Genomic DNA, 16,019 nt, shown 5'->3' with positions numbered 1-16,019 from the left:
TAAGTCACCTAATCTGTGGTACTCTGTTATGGCAGCCCTGGGAAACTAAGTCAGCACTACAAAATCATTCATTCCTCCATTCACTAAATATTCTTTGAACACAAAGAATTCTGTATGGCAGGCACAGGTCGTGGCTCTGAAACAAAAAGGGCACAATTGCTAGACTGCCTCTGGGTTATGTTACATGGGCTTTTAAATCCCATATGTCTTTTTGTCCATTGATTCATGTTAGAGCCATGTTTTTTTTTCTCCCAATGGCTTTATCTTCTTCAGGAAAAATCCCTAAAATTTAAAGATCAAGTGGCTTATGACAAGGATCCTCAAATGCTTCCCCTGCTAAGGCACGATGGGGCAAGACGTGGTGTCTGCACGGTCCGTGTAGAGCACCAGATGCTCACCCTTCCACAGGCCTGCTGATCTCAGAGGGTGGAGGGACTTTCCTTCCACCAACCCCTCAGTCCTCAGCAAAGACCCAACTCTATGGTAGCATAATTTAGCAGATATAATAAGAAAACATGGTGTTCCTTTAATGAGAGGTTCTTAAGGAAATTTCAAAGGTTTGTTTAACATCATTGGTAAAATTATCTTTTATATCTAGTACATGTATTTTCAGACCCAGAGATCAGCCCACAGGACTTCTGGAAAGCTTCCATGAATCACCACTCATCTCAAACTCTACTTGAATTATCCTAGATATGAATTCTGATAGTCATGAAAAAAAAATTTCCCTCTTCACTTCACAATTTTCTATCACTTTCGTATCTAAAACCATGATATCCGGGGGCCAAAGCAATCAACTGTGATGAGTCATTTCCATGTGGCCTTGACTCCTTTGTGCCTCTGCTGTCCCTCCGCCACCTCTGCCGTCCCTCCCGCCACCTCTGCTGTCTACTCCTGGGCCTGCACCCAGTGCTGGAGTCATCCAGACAAATGATTTCATCACCAATCCATGCTTGAATCAATTAATTCTTTTATTCATTCAACTGAAATTTATTGAGTGCTCTGATGTGCCAATCACTATGCTAGGTCAGGGGTGCAAAGAGACTAAGGCCATTTCTCAATAAGTGTACAGTCAATCTGGGGAGAGAGACAAGTCAGGGATAAATACAGGACAAGGGGCTAAATGCAAGGCTAGATGATACCTTCTATCCTTGCAGGACACTTTTACTTTCCTAAATGTAAGGAAAGGTGCACAAAGATGGAACACCTGGTCCATCTTTGAGGGGTCATGGTAGACTTCCAACAAAGTCTATCCTGAATCCAAAGGATTCTAAAGGATAAGTTGGAAGTAAGCAGGCAGTGGGGCTTGAGGTGGGTGAGGAGCAAGTAACCTGTGCCTAGTCCTGGGAGTTCAGGTAATGGGAGGGAGCCTCTAATCATGGGTAGGGCATAAAGTTTGAGGTAGGGAATGGCAAGAGATAAAGCACAAGAGGCAGATCATGCAGGTCCTTGGATGGAAAGTTAGAGAATAAAAGAGGGCAATAGGCGGATTTTATGTAGATGACTGATGTGCCCAATTTGCATTTTAGTAGGGATTGTGGCATGAAGAAAAGATAGTAAGAATGTGACAAATTACTCCTGGCTGACTCCTCAGTATCCATTTTCTTCCTCTTCATTATTAACAGAGCCTCCTTTTATTAGGGATGGCAATATTTCCCATTTAAAAATTATATTTCCTAGGCTCCCTTGCAAATAGGGTGCTCAATGAGCTATATGTGAAAGTTGTTTCATGGGGCTTTTAGGAAAGCTCTTTAAAGGGGGATGGATAACTTGACAGGAACATTATTTCGCCCTTGCCATCCTCTTGGTTTTTTTTGTTTTTGTTTTTTTTTTTTTTTTGCTGCTACCTGGAATGCAGATGGGATGGCTGGAACAATAGTGCCCATCTTGTTATCATGAGGTAACCTTGAGGATAGAAGTCATATGCTGAAATGGCAAAGCAGAAATATGGAGGGAGACTCATGCCTTCTGTTTAAAATGCTACTATACCAGTCCTAGAACTCTATTTAGCCACAGATCTCCTTTATTTGAGAAAAATATGCCTTTATTTGTTTAAATAGCTGTGATTTATGTTTTTTATTATAGACAGCAGAAATTAATCATAACTGATAAGAAGAAAAAACAAAACTAGAAGCAAAAAGGAGGCTCCTGTAGTTTTCTGCATGAAGGTATAAAATTGTAGTTGCCCCAACTCAGTAGTAAAGGAGATGGAGGGAAATGAATTGAGTTGAGAAATATTACCAAGACATACCAAATAAGATTGGTGATTGACTAGAGGAAGGTGATGAGGAGAAATGTGAGTTCCAAGTTTCTGGCTTTTAGACAATGGGGACAATCAATCATCATCTGTTAACAACAAACTTTCAAAATGGTTAATATTGAAACTTAACCTGAAAAACCCAGAATCCCTCAAATCTGTGCTCAATTTTTGGCTGGGCCCGCCTTAGGAAAACATGTAATAAACTCAGTGATGCTCTAAGAAAACTTTTGAGTCAATCTTATCCAACCACATTCCCAAAACTTTTGAAATTTAAAAGTCTTTACTTTGAAAAATTATTTTAGCTATTTTCCTTTAAAATGGAGTGAGCCATGAAAATTCCATGGTGGAATTTCTTAGCAGAATTAGTAAACCCTTAAAGCTGGAGAAAAGGGAGAAGTTTAGACTTTACTAGTTTAATTCTTTCCCCCCTCTTCAGGGAGAAGCTATTCATTCTTCAACAGCTAAGACATCTTTCATGTACCTCTATAAATTATTATAGCATTAACAGTACTCCAGGGAAGAACATAAATTCAGGGAGATGCAGAGATATGATGTAGTTTTTAGATATTTCTTCTACACTGAAACTGTTCCCAAGTTGACATGGCTAAATTCTGCCTATCCTTTGAACCCAACTCAAATGCTATCTTTTATGAAGCCTGTTCTGATCACTAAACCTGGAAACAGTTCTGCTTCCTTTAAATTTGTATGCTTTTAAGAATTCATTGGATACCTTTGCCCAACAGTCAGTGAAACGTATTGATTAAATCAATTGGGAATACTGTGCATATTGTACTAAAAAAACAATCATCTCATGCCTGGGAAGAATCCACCCTAATGTAGGATTTTTCTCTTCTTCCATTTTTGCAAAACAGGCATTTTGCTTTTTGCATTACAGCCAACTCTTCATTGTGTTATTACCTAGAGAGGCACTAAATACGTTGAAACTTTCTTACAGTAAACTTTGCTTTTAGCGTCATGAAGAAGCTATCATACCCATTTGAATCATTTCATTTTGTAGTCTTATAGGAAATTGAAAGAAAACATTTAAGAACAAGGCACTTAGTCATCTCATTGCTTGAATCTGGAAAGATATCAAAACAGGAGGCATGGAGAGGCAATCTTACTTGAGTTACCACTTCAAAAAATCTGAAAAATGGGAGGAATTGCTGACTATTTTTAGCACTGCAGAAGGTTTTGAAAAGTTGGTTTACACTTTAATTCGACAATATTTGTTGAGAATCCTCTCTGTTGCATGCCGTGTGGCAGAAGTATGCTGGAAACGGTTCTACCAGCTGGCAAGAACCAATTCTTAAAATTTCAGGAATTTTTTGAGCCAGTTGTTAGACTATTGGTTGCATGAAATTGGCCATGGCTCAAGTGTATACACTACAGAATTAGCAAACATTGCAAATCAGGGCTTTTTTTACTTTTGAAGAGCCAGCTAACCAGCAACCAGTGGTAATGTAGCCATGGGTGAGATGCATTCTAAGTCTTTAGGAGTTGCTTCCTAGGTGGAGAGTAAAACAAGTCAAAAAATGGTCATAACCCAACAGTGCATATTTTTTTAGGCTATAACCCGCATGGCAAATTATGCTACACAAGGCTCAATTCCAGAGCAGCGCTGCATTAAAAATACAGTCACAAAAGAATGCTAACTGTGTGTGCCATAAAAGCATAATGCAGATCCAAGGACATGGTGTAAAACAACTCTTTGTAGAACACTGTTATAACTGACAATGTGGTAGACTAGAGATTCTGAAATTCTCTGATTGCAAATTAGGTAACAATTCTCATTTTATATATACGTGTACATAAATATTAATGTGGATAGATAGATAAACACACCACATATACACTTTTGAATGAATGGACAGTGCATCAAAAAAGAAAGAAATGCCTTGTGGCCGTGCTTGAAAAGGAAGTAGAGGTAAAGGAGGGAAGTGAGATGACCTTTGGGAATAATTGATTTGCTAAGTCTTGTTTCTAGATAAACAGTAAAAAAAAACAAAAGTCTCTTCTGAGGTTCTATGATTATAAATCAGCCTGTACTGAACCCATACAATCCATCTGTGACGGAAAACCTCTTAAGGAAAAGTTTGCTTAATAAGGACCTGAGTCTCGAGTGCCTCCAGGTCCCTGGAAGAAACAAACAAATACTGGAGAAATGCACCCTCATCCCGGTTTGTTGAAATATTACAGAAAGAGTCTGCAAAGTGTAAACTTCCAAACAAAAATCACGTAACATCAGAAGAAGAAAATCATCCTGAGCAAAAGAAAGCAGAAAAAACTATGACAGAAGCATACTATAAAGACTCCAAATATCAGAATTATCAGATAGAGTGGTATAAAAAGCCATTAACTGTTCTTAAAGAAGTAAAAGAGAGAATCAAGAGTAAAAAGTATGTCTATTAAAAATGAGCAAGGGGGTGCCCCACGGTGGCTCAGCAAGCAGAGTTCTCGCCTGGTATGCCAGAGACCCGGGTTCGTTTCCCAGTGCCTGCCAATGCAAAAAAAAAAAAAAAAAATGAGCACGCATATTTGAAAAAGAATTTCTGTAGATGGAAAAAAAATTGAGATTCTTAAAATCCTGTAGAGAGGTCAAAGAACATAATAAAATCAGGTGAGCAGAAATTTTTGAACTGAAAGATGAAATCACACTGATTCATATCAGAAAGTTTGAGTTGGAAAATATGAGATTATGAGGCATGAAAGATCGAGTTAGAGGGTCCAAAAAACATCCTATTAGAGTTCGGAAGAAGCTAAGAGACCGAAGGAAGAAGTGACCATATTTGAAGGGATAATGGTTTAGATTTTTCCAGAGTGGAACAAAGCTAAATTGTGAGATTTAGGAGACCCAGTGTAAGCAAAATTAATAAAAGAACTCAGCACCTAAATACAGCATAATTAAACTACCAAACACCCAAAAGAGGTATTCTTAAAAGTTAGCTAGACATTCTCAAAAGCAGAATCTTAACAATGGAAAAGAAAATAGAGTTATCTGTTTCAACAGCTACAATAAAAGCAAGAAAACATTGGAATAATATTTTCAAAGTGCCGGGAATAAATTACACTTTTCTAAAATTGCGAAAAAAACAAAATGTCTATAAAGAATGAGGTTGAACCTTAACCAAATGATCACACTTAGCATCTCTAACAGTGGGATGGCCCGATTTTGGGTAACTCCTGCTGTGATGCAATATAACTCTATTACCTGTAAATTTTTCTGCCAAAATATTTGACTAGAAACAATCAGCTCTCTAGAGCTAATGTTTCATTTACAGGAAACATATAGAATAAAGGACAAGTTTAAATAGCATCATGAGGAAGCCTTTAGATAAATAGAGCATATGGGAAGCATTTCAAAAAATCACTAGATTGAAAAATGTCAACCCCATTAAACAGTGAGAGGACAGCTTTAAAGTAAAAGAGACAAAAGAAATTTAACAACCAAATAGAGCATGTAAACCTGACCATAAGGCAATCAAGTTAGAAAAGCACATCTACTGAGTACGACGGCAGGGGGATGGCCATAGAGGCGGGGTGGCGCCCCCACCCTGGGAGTTTAAGTGGCAGTGGGCTGCGGGCCGTGGTGTGGATGACTGGGGGCTGGCGGGGGTGGGCCTCACGGAGGTCGCCGTGCCAGTCACAAGAACTGAATTCCTTTACGACCTTCAATTCCATTCCAAAGGCTCCAAGGACGTGTCAAAATTCCCCAAAACGGTCTTTCCAGGGAAGTGCATCACTTTAGCTTCCATTTGCCAGTGCAGGGTGAGGACCCACCTCAGGGCAGCGCTCACCACGGCTCCAGCAAATATTCTCCAGCTTTGGAGCCTCCCAGCTCGACCGCCTGGGATTTATACAAGATCACAGTACAGTTTGTGCAACAAACGACTTGTATGGGATGACACGAGAATGGCCCAGACAGAGGAGTCACCCCGCAGCCGTAGCACAGAAGTCACCAAGCCTGGCCTACCCTATGTTGGGAAAGCACCTCAAGCTGTTTCAGAGTCGGGGCCTGCGAGGAAAAGGCCAGCTCCGTGAATCCTGCAGGCGCGATTGGGAAGACACTGGGCGGCAGCAGAGCTTTCCCAGCAGCCATGCAGGGACGGAGGGATTCACCCAGTGGCACTGAAGGCTGCAAGAAACTGGAGCCCCCTGCTCATCTGCAGGAAGATGACGTCGACCAAAAAGACAGGTCCTCCCTCCGAGCGATTCTGCAACAGGTGCCCAAAGGACCTCATATATACCTAACGGGATTAGGTTCTTCAAGACCTTCAAGGAGAATGGCCTGGACACAGACTAACAGACCTTCACTGGACTCAGTGCTTTCTAGAAAACTGAATCCATCTCAGAATCTCCCCTTTGTTCCAGTAGAGACGCTGCATCTTCTCCTTCTCTGAAACGCCTTTTGAGTTCAGATGTCACTGAACTTTTAACGACTAAAAAAGCTTGAATATCTCACCTGACAAATAGAGTACCTCCGACGTTAAATAGTCATTTGAACCCCACCAGTGACAAGTCTGCTGCAGGTCTGCCACTGCCCCTCGCAGCTGCTGCCTCCACCCACCCACCACCAGATCCTCTTCCACAGACTCCGGTTCCCCTTGCACTCCAGAAGGCGGAGGACTCAGCACCCACCTGGTGACCGTCTTAATGAAAGCAGTTGTAGCTATGAGGCCCAGCAGGACGGGGCACCCCTAGGGCTTCTCGGGAAGTCTCACCCCTAGTTCAGTTCTACGGTGTCCATCGCCTGTGGGAGGACACCACTCAATATCTCACAAAAAGTCCAAAAGTAAATCTAAAAAAGCACAAGGAAAAGGACCAAATGGAAAAGCATGACATGTTGCGGTGTGCTTTGAAATTCACTGCTTTTTTGTCTATAGGTTATTTTTCACAATTAAAAAAAAATACCATAAAAAAAGAAAAGAAAGGTGAAGGGGGTGATGGTGGCGTGATGTCAGAAACTGGGGGGGACGCAGAGGGAAACCTTAGCCCCTCAACCAAAGCAGAAGTGAATAGAAAAATAGGAAGTTTCCTGAAAAGCCTGTTATATATTTATATATATGTACGTTTATGTTTATTGACCATTTATTTGTCTTTTCAGCTTCTGTGAATTGTTAGTGCATATTTATAGTCCATTTTTCAATTAAACTATTTTTTTCAAAAATTTTTTAAAAATTTAATTTAACGACATTGTCAAGCTAAATAAAAATAAATAAATAAAATAAAATATAAAAAATAAAAATAAATTTTAAAAAGCTAAAAATTTTAATTTAATGACATCACCAAGCTAAATAACACCAGTCCAAATTCCAGTGAAGGAATTTAAAGGGAGTTGTGCTGCCTTCATGGCGCCTTCTTCAACCATTGGAACCCGGACTATTTGATGAAATATCTCGCTGCTGACTCCTGTGAGCAATGCCAGGACAACAGTGACGTCAAGGGCGAGTGGGATGGGCACAGACCTTCAGGCCAGCACAGAGGCTGTAGCTGGACCCTTTACCAGGCTGGATGCACAACGAAAGGGACTTTCTCCAGGCTCAGGAGAGGATCAGATGTTCATGAGCAAGTCTTAACAAGAATATCAGAAGATCAAGCGGCTGACTCCCAATTACCATGAAGAAAAGCCCAGATGCGAGCATCTGCATAATAAGATGGCTCACAGCTAAAGCATAAAAGGTGAATTGACCAACAGGAATGGAGTCTGGCACTAGAACTCAGCTGGGACCAGAAGATGTAAATAAACTTAAGCTTATTTATTTAAAATTTCAAACGAGTTGCCCTACAATTCTATTGAAATGAAACTTTGCCTGCTAAAAGTTTCATTACTAGTAAACTCGAATTTTTTCCCCCTACTTTTCTTTGCTTCCTTGCATGTTTTGAAGCTGCTTTTTCTGGCTCTTTTTTCCCCTTAAGACCCATGTTGTGTCAATAAGAAATGATTTTTTAGATAGTTATTGGTGATCCAGTATCTATACTTCAAGTAATTTTGTTTCTCTCAAAAACTTGTGCTTGTCATTAGAAATGATGATTTTAGATATTGGGGGTCTAGTGTTCACACTTCAAGGTTGGGTGCTTAAAAAAACAAACATTAATTTAGAAAGTGAAATGCTTTTAGATAAACATAAATTTTCTGACGTTCCTTAATGCGAACTCTTTGCTTTAAAGGGTAGAAGATTTAGAAATTTGCACAAATTTCAAAAAAAAAATTAAAACATTATATTGGGGGGTTAGGAAACAGAAAAGTTGGGGGTGCAAGGGTAGCTCAGTGGTAGAATTCTTGTCTGCCATGCAGGAGACCCAGGTTCGATTCCCAGTCCATGCACTTCCCAAAAACAAACAAAACTTCAACGAATGGTGCCGCAATAATGGGATACTCACATGGAAAAATAATGAAATGTGACCCCACCATGCAGCTAATACCAAAAAAAAAAAAAAAAAAAAAAAATAGGAAAGTGTATATGTCGGCACATAGATAGCCATACACCTATGTACATAGAGGCTGACTTGACCTAGAATAATCAATCTGCCCTGCATGTTAACTGCCCCCCACTCCCTGCATTGCAATGGTTGGCTTAAGGTGTGTTCTAGTTTACTAGCTGCCAGAATGCAATATACCAGGAATGGAATGGCTTTTTAAAAGGGGAATTTAATGAGTTGTTAGTTTACAGTTCTAAGGCCAAGAAAACGTCCCAATTAAAACAAGTCTACAGAAATGTCCAATCAAAGGCATCCAGATAAAGATACCTTGGTTCAAGAAGGTCGATGAAGTTCAGGGTTTCTCTCTCAAGTGAGAAGGCACATGGCGAACACAGTCAGGGCTTCTCTCTCTCTCAGCTGAAAGGACACATGGCAAACACAGCATCACCTGCTAGCTTTCTCTCCTGGCTTCCTGTTTCATGAAGCTCCCCAGGAGGCGTTTTCCTGCATCCCCAAAGGTCACTGCCTAGAGGACTCTCTGTTTCGTGGTGCTGCAGCATTCTCTGCTCTCACAGATTCTCTTGCATTCTCCAAAATTTGTCCTCTTTTATAGGAGTCCAGTAAAATAATCAAGACCCACCCAAATGGGTGGAGACACATCTTCACCTAATCCAGCTTAACAACTACTCTTAATTGAATTTCATCTCCAGGGAGATGACCTAATTATAGATTCAAACATACAGTACTGAAAAGGGATTAGAAGAAATGGCTGCCTTTACAAAATGGGATTAAGATTGAAACATGGCTTTTCTAGTGAACATGCATCCTTTTAAACCAGCACAAGGTGTTTGCTAGTTGTATGCATTGTGTGGTCAGTCATTCGCTCCACTGTTCCCAGCTTGATTAGGACAGTGAGCTGCTCACTGTGGCTTACCAGCCTCTGAAGCTTGTGCCCACACTGTGTGTGTGCAGTGGTTGTGCGGATGTGACGCTGCTACTATTAGGGCAAACACTCAGGTTAAACAACTGACGAGTGTTACTGTTGGTTGTTTGTTTCTATCAAATTGCTTCCTCTATTGTGGAAGACAAAAGCATTTCCATTTCAATAGTTTGTCAGCTTTATAAATGTTGGGCAAAATCGATGTTATGAAAATGAAACAGATCTATAGTTCTTTCGGTTTGCTAAAACTGACAAAATACAATATACCAGAAAATGGGTTGGCTTTTATAGTGGGGATTTATTAACTTACAATTTACAGCTCTTAGGCAGCTCAAGGCCTCAACTAGACGGCACCTGGCCTCTGTACACAGGCTGCCGGCATCCGGGGCTCCTCTGTCCTGTGGGAAGGCACGTGGTAGTGTCTGCTGGTCCCTATCTCCCGGGGTTTGCTGCTTTCAGCTTCCGGCTTCTCCATCTGTGGTTTCCTTTTTCAGCTTCTGCATCTTTTTCTTTCTGAACTCCCCTGGGACTTTTTTTGGGTTTTATCCTCTTATAAAGGACTCCAGTGAAAGGATTAAGACCCACCCTCAGGCACTCCTCAACTGAAACAACTTATCAAAGCGTCCCACCCATGAAAGGTCTGCGCCCACTGGAATGGATTAGAAGACCATGATCTTTTGGGGGCACATAACAGCTTCACCAGTGCTATAGTTTTGGGGAGAAATTATAAAATTCACCGTGTAGGTAATCTATTTAAACACTGCTCTAAAGTATTTTTTGAAGAGAGATATGCAAAGAAGCTATTACCTACATGAAATGTATATTTAAAGATTTTTTTTTCATCCTGGGTGCCAGGAATATAAAAAAGAGCAGATATATTTAACCATACCATACTGTGAATCATGCAACAGCACAAACTTTCATTTCACAGAGTTTATCTGTTGACTTTGATTTAAACTGTCACTGTTTTTATCATGTGGGAACATAAAAGTTATGGGGTCAAAAATGTAAGGATTTTGAGCTAATGTTAAGTCAAGTTGTTTGTCGTATTATATTTTTTCAAAGTGCTGCCTGTTGAAAAGGGAAACATTATGTTTACAAGTCTGTTTTGAAATATTTGCCAAATTTTGGTGGTGTCCTTAATAAAGATGTTTGTCTCCGGTATCCAAAAGAAAATTTCTTTCAATAAATAGAACAAAAAAAAACTCTTAAGGTATTTTAGGAGCAGTTGGGAAATTTTGCATATGGACCAGATATGAGATAACTTTGTGGAAGTATTGTTAATTTTTCTTTAGTGTGATATTGGTATTATAGTTATATAGGAGAATGTTAATATTTTTAGGAGACACATGCTGAGATTTTTAGGAGTGAAATGTCGTGATGTTTGCAACGTATTTCCAGAAAGTTCAGCAAAAAATTATGAGTATACACATATGCACACAGTTTTTTCCTTTATTCTATTCTTATAACTCTTCAGTATTTTTAACACTTTCATAATAAAAGTTGTACACATAAAGAATGAGGATAAAATAAGGGTGTTTTCAGATGAAGACAAAATGAATATGTTGGCTGAAATCTTCATTAAAAGAACTTCTAAAGAATTATCTCCAAGAAGGTACAAGAAGGAATGGAGAAAAAAGAAAATAATTAACAAGGATAAATCTGAACAAGCTGGATAAAAGGATAACAATAATTTCTAATTTATGGAGTTAAAATGCTAGCATGATGAAACTAAAAACCTGGACAAAAATAGCACCTAAGCTAAACTGGGAGGGGAAGGCTGATGTTAAATTAATTCAAGATTCTTGTAAGGAGAAGAGAAGGGTAAACATACTGATTAACTTAGACTTAATTGTAGATGCTAAAATTTTAAGGGTAACCTCTAAGAGAATAAAATTGAAAATGCCTCTTCCAAACCAGTACAAAGGGAAAAACAGAATGAGCAAAGGATCTAATAAGAATAAAAATAAGGCAAAGACACAGAGGGAAACAGAAAAGGTCTGACAAAAGGTAAACACAAAATAAAATGGTCTAAATAAAGCCGAATATTTCATCAAAATGGAATTTGAAGTGAAATCTTCTCATTTTTTTTTTTAATGGCAGGTCCAGAACAGTCTGTAGTCTGGGCTAATTTGACTTTCCTACTAAGGCAATATCCTTTTTCAGACTCTACCATATGCCTCATGTATTAGGAAGTCTTTCCACTCTGGCTGATGGAAATAAAAGCTATTCTTGGCTCTGTGTGAGCTACTCCTTTTAGGTGGTGTTACCTACTCCTTTTAGGTGGCACTTTCCTCAACCTCAGGTGTCTCCTCACATGTACGGGCAGAAGACTCAAGGGGATCACTTCACACATCTTTGTAATCCTCCCTCTTTTCAGTTGCCTCCTTTCTAGTATGTTGCCCCATAAATTCCAGCCACCTCATCCCTTCTGAACTCTGAACTGAGCTAACCATGGAGCTGGGTATGGTAGTTAGGTTCAGGTGTGAACTTGGCCAGGTGAAGGTGCCTAGTTCTGTTGCTATGGCCATGAGCCCATGGCAGGTGAACCTCATCTGTTGCTGATTACATCTGCAGTCAGCTAGGAGGCGTGCCTGCTGCAATGAATGATGTTTGATCTAATTGGCTGGATGCTTAAATGAGAGAGCTCAAGGTAGCACAGCCCAAGCAGCTCAGTATACCTTATCTCAGCACTCGCAGATCAGCCCAGACCTTTAGAGATGCAGAAAGGAATCACCCTGGGGGAAGTTGTTGGAACGCAGAGGCCTGGAGAGAGGGCCAGCAGAGATCACCCTGAGCCTTTCCATGTAAGAAAGAAACTCAATTGAAAGTTAGCTGCCTTTTCTCTGAAGAACTACACATTTAACTAAATAAATCCCCTTTTATTAAAAGTCGATCCATCTCTGCTATGTTGCATTCCGGCAGCTAGCAAACTAGAACACTGGGTTTGGGTCTGCCCCTCCCCCACCCCACGCTGTGACCTGAAATTGCTCTTAAAGCAGTGAACAGTGGACTCACCTCTTGGTTTTCCCCTTGCTCTCAGGAACCACTGTACCATGCTGTTATCCAATATTCCAAAAATCATTATTATATTCATTATGCCCCATTTCCTGGTATTAAAATGGGAGAGTAAATCTAGACCCTGTTGTTCCATCATTCCTGGAAGCGTAAGCCCTCCGATATGCCACATTTTGAATGTGTGCTTTCAAAGTACACATTCAAAAGAACAAGAATAACCAAAATGCCTTGAAGAAGAAAAAGCAAGTAGGTATTTTGCCTACTAATTACCAAGACTGATTATAAATTAACAGCAATTAAGGCAGTCTGCTTTTGGTGGAGGGATGGAAAATAGACAAGTTAAAAATCCAGAAACAGACCCACAGGCATATAGAGATTTGACATATGACAGTGCATGCATTGCATATTAATAAAATGTTAGGATTTATCATCCATTTTGGGAAAAAGTCTGAATTCCCCCTGACTTCATAGTGTATGCAAAAATCAGGTCCAAGTATGGTAATGACTCTTACATGTTTGCCCAGGTAGAAATGTCCAAAACTAGTAGTAGCAGTAAGTATTGTTTGTAATAGTCAAGTGGAAAGAACCCAGCAATAAGAGAGTGGACCGAAAAATGTGCTAGAGTCACAGAAGGAAGTACTAGCCAGTGACACAATACATGAATTACAGCTACACTCATGAACACAAATGGAGCTTTGAAGTACGGTTTGAGTGAAAACAGGAAGTTATGGAATACAAACAGTACAATGCCATTTTTTACAAAGAACAAAACAAGGAAAAATGAGGTAAATGATCCTTTAAAGGCACATATTTATATAACACTAATGAAAAAAATGGAACGGTAAAAATGTCAGCATACTGGTTTTTCCAGTTGGTAGGAGAAGGGGTGGGGCTGATGGAGACTGCTGGGGCAGGTGGGAATAGGGCACTGGAGAGGACCACAAAGAGAGTTTGAACCGTTTTTGCAATGCTTAGTATCTTAAGCTGAGAGGCAGGGGCATGAGTGCCCATTTTATTATTATGCTTCATAATTTACAAGATTTGTGCTGGTGTGAGCCTATTATGTACCTAGAGAAGCCATGTACTTCTAATCCAATCTTGTGGGGGCAGACCCAATTGTGGGTGGGACATTTTGGTTAAATTGTTTTAATGGAGATGTGATCCACTCAATTCAGGTGGGTCTTAATCCTTTAATGGAGCCCCATATGAAGGGAAGAAAAGGCAGAAACCATAGAGGGAGCAGAGAGATGAAACCAGGCCACAGACGTTTAAGGATGCAAAGGGGGAGCACTCCAGGAGATGCCAGAAGCTGGAAGAGAAGGGCCAGCAGACATCGCCTTGTACCTTCCCGTGTAACAGAAACCCCAGGTGCAATTGGCCTCTCTTGAGTGAAGGTATCCTCTTGTTGATGCCTTAATTTGGACATTTTTATAGCCTAAGAATTGTAACTTGTAACTTAATAAATCCCCTTTGTAAAAGCCAGTCCATTTCTGGTATATTGCATTCTGGAAACATTCGCAAACTGCAACAATAGCGTCTATGTAATTTTTGCATATCAAATTCTCCATAAAAACCTGAAAACTGGGCGGGCCACAGAGGCTCAGCAGGCGAGAATGCTAGCCTGCCATGCCAGAGGACCCGGGTTCGATTCCCGGTGCCTGCCCATGTTAAAAAAAAAAAAAACTGAAAACAAAGATAAACTCTCTGGTCCCATATTCCTAAGTGCTCCCACCTGACTCCTTCCCCCCACCCCCACAATAGAAAGTATCTCCTCTTCAGTTCGACTGCTTTCCTTTCCCAAATCTGACCTTTCTTTCCTCAGAGGGGTCCATGGGGGTGGAGAGCAGCTAACTCGGCACAGCCTGAATGCTGTTTGGGGGTGGGGGGGCTATGGAAAGGCTATAGGCTCCAAGATAGAATTAGGGAACCGAGAGTCTGGGTGAGAAACAAGGAGATGGGATGGGGTTTCTGACCAGGGCTAAGGGAAGGTACTCAAGCAGTATCAGAACTAGGCCTTGGAACGTGAATAGAAGTTTGATAGATGAGAGACTGAATATTCCAGGCAGAGGGAAAGTATAAGCAAAGTCATGGAGTCATGGCAGCGGGAACTTAGCAGGGCTTTTGGAATGTGGAGTCTTTTTATTTGAGTCACACATAGAAGAAAGAAGTGTGTGACAAAAATCAGAATGAGGTCATATCATGGGAGGGTCTCGTTTGGCATGTTGAGGATTTGGATCTTTATTTTTCAGAGCATGAGAAGCCACTGAGGGTTTTTGAGTCAATACTGGCATGACCAGAACTCTCTATGAAGCTTTAAATAACTGCCCTTGCATACTTACCACGGCCAGGCACTGCACGTGCTCAGGCTGTGTATGGGCTGGTGTGGGATGCAGTAAAGGAGGGCGGGGGGAAGACCCTAAAACACGATCCCTGCCCACATAGCTCATAATCTAGTTGGAATTAAAGAACATAAACAAGGCGGCAGGGTAAAGAAACAGAACTGTTTTCCAGCGTCCCTGAAACAGGTCTTCAGAACATGGTTTCCTTATTTTGTTGGAATCAGTGTGAATAAACAAAAGAGCAGTGCTCAAATTAAAGTACAAAGGCAAATAAATTTCTGCCTTGCCCAAGAGGCTGCTGTTAAGTTGAACTGGGTGATAATTCGGTGGTAAAATGTTAGGGGAGAGCTTGTTACCAATTCTCAGGGAATGCCCAGTCCCTCCCACAGAAATAACAGCAGATCTGTGTCAAGGAATCCCAAGGGCCCTACTTTAAAGTACAGACCACGAGGACTTGCACGGCCACATGAGGTGTGGATGGGACTGATGCCTGTGAGAGGATGGACTTGCCTTCCTGGGCAGAAAGTGTCGAGGAGGGAAGAGAACAGCCTCTCTCCCAGACAAGCACAGCCTTATGGATGCTGGATGTGCCAGGAAATTCACAACTCACAATTCCTCTTATGCATCTCTTCAGCTTGGTCTTCAGATTGCCTGTATTGTGGACTCCCTCATTTATCAGTCTGGATAAACGTGCGCCAACCTGCCCCGGGGTGGGGAGGGGGGCGAGGTGAGCTACTTATGTTTATCACTGGATATTGACTGAGATCTTGACTGCGCGAGCAAGTGGGACTCTTCCTCTCCACTTATCCATCATTCCCCCCAAGCGCCAATACACCCGATTGCAAAAAGAAGAGGCTGCCAAGACTTATGCTAAAATTATGTTGTATTTCATCTTACTTTGGAAGTAATGAGATCGTTTAACATGAAATGTAATTTAAAAATGCAATGGGGCTTTTTTTCTTTTCCCCGCCTTGGTGCTTGCTTCAGTCTCTGCCGGCAGCTGACTGACACATCAGTAACAGACACAGAATGAAATCTATTC

At 40.8% G+C, this 16,019-nt stretch overlaps 1 pseudogene; it reads left to right on the top strand.

Moving 5' to 3' along the window:
* Window positions 1-346: 346 nt before the first annotated feature.
* LOC143651471 (RNA polymerase II elongation factor ELL2-like) overlaps window positions 347-16,019 on the top strand; it is a 35,213-nt pseudogene continuing 19,540 nt past the window's right edge.

The sequence above is a fragment of the Tamandua tetradactyla genome, chromosome 12 (assembly GCF_023851605.1).
Source record: "Tamandua tetradactyla isolate mTamTet1 chromosome 12, mTamTet1.pri, whole genome shotgun sequence".
Classification (NCBI taxonomy): Eukaryota; Metazoa; Chordata; class Mammalia; order Pilosa; family Myrmecophagidae; genus Tamandua; species Tamandua tetradactyla.
Note: the sequence above shows the minus strand (reverse complement) of the source record. Positions and strands in the feature narration are given on the sequence as shown.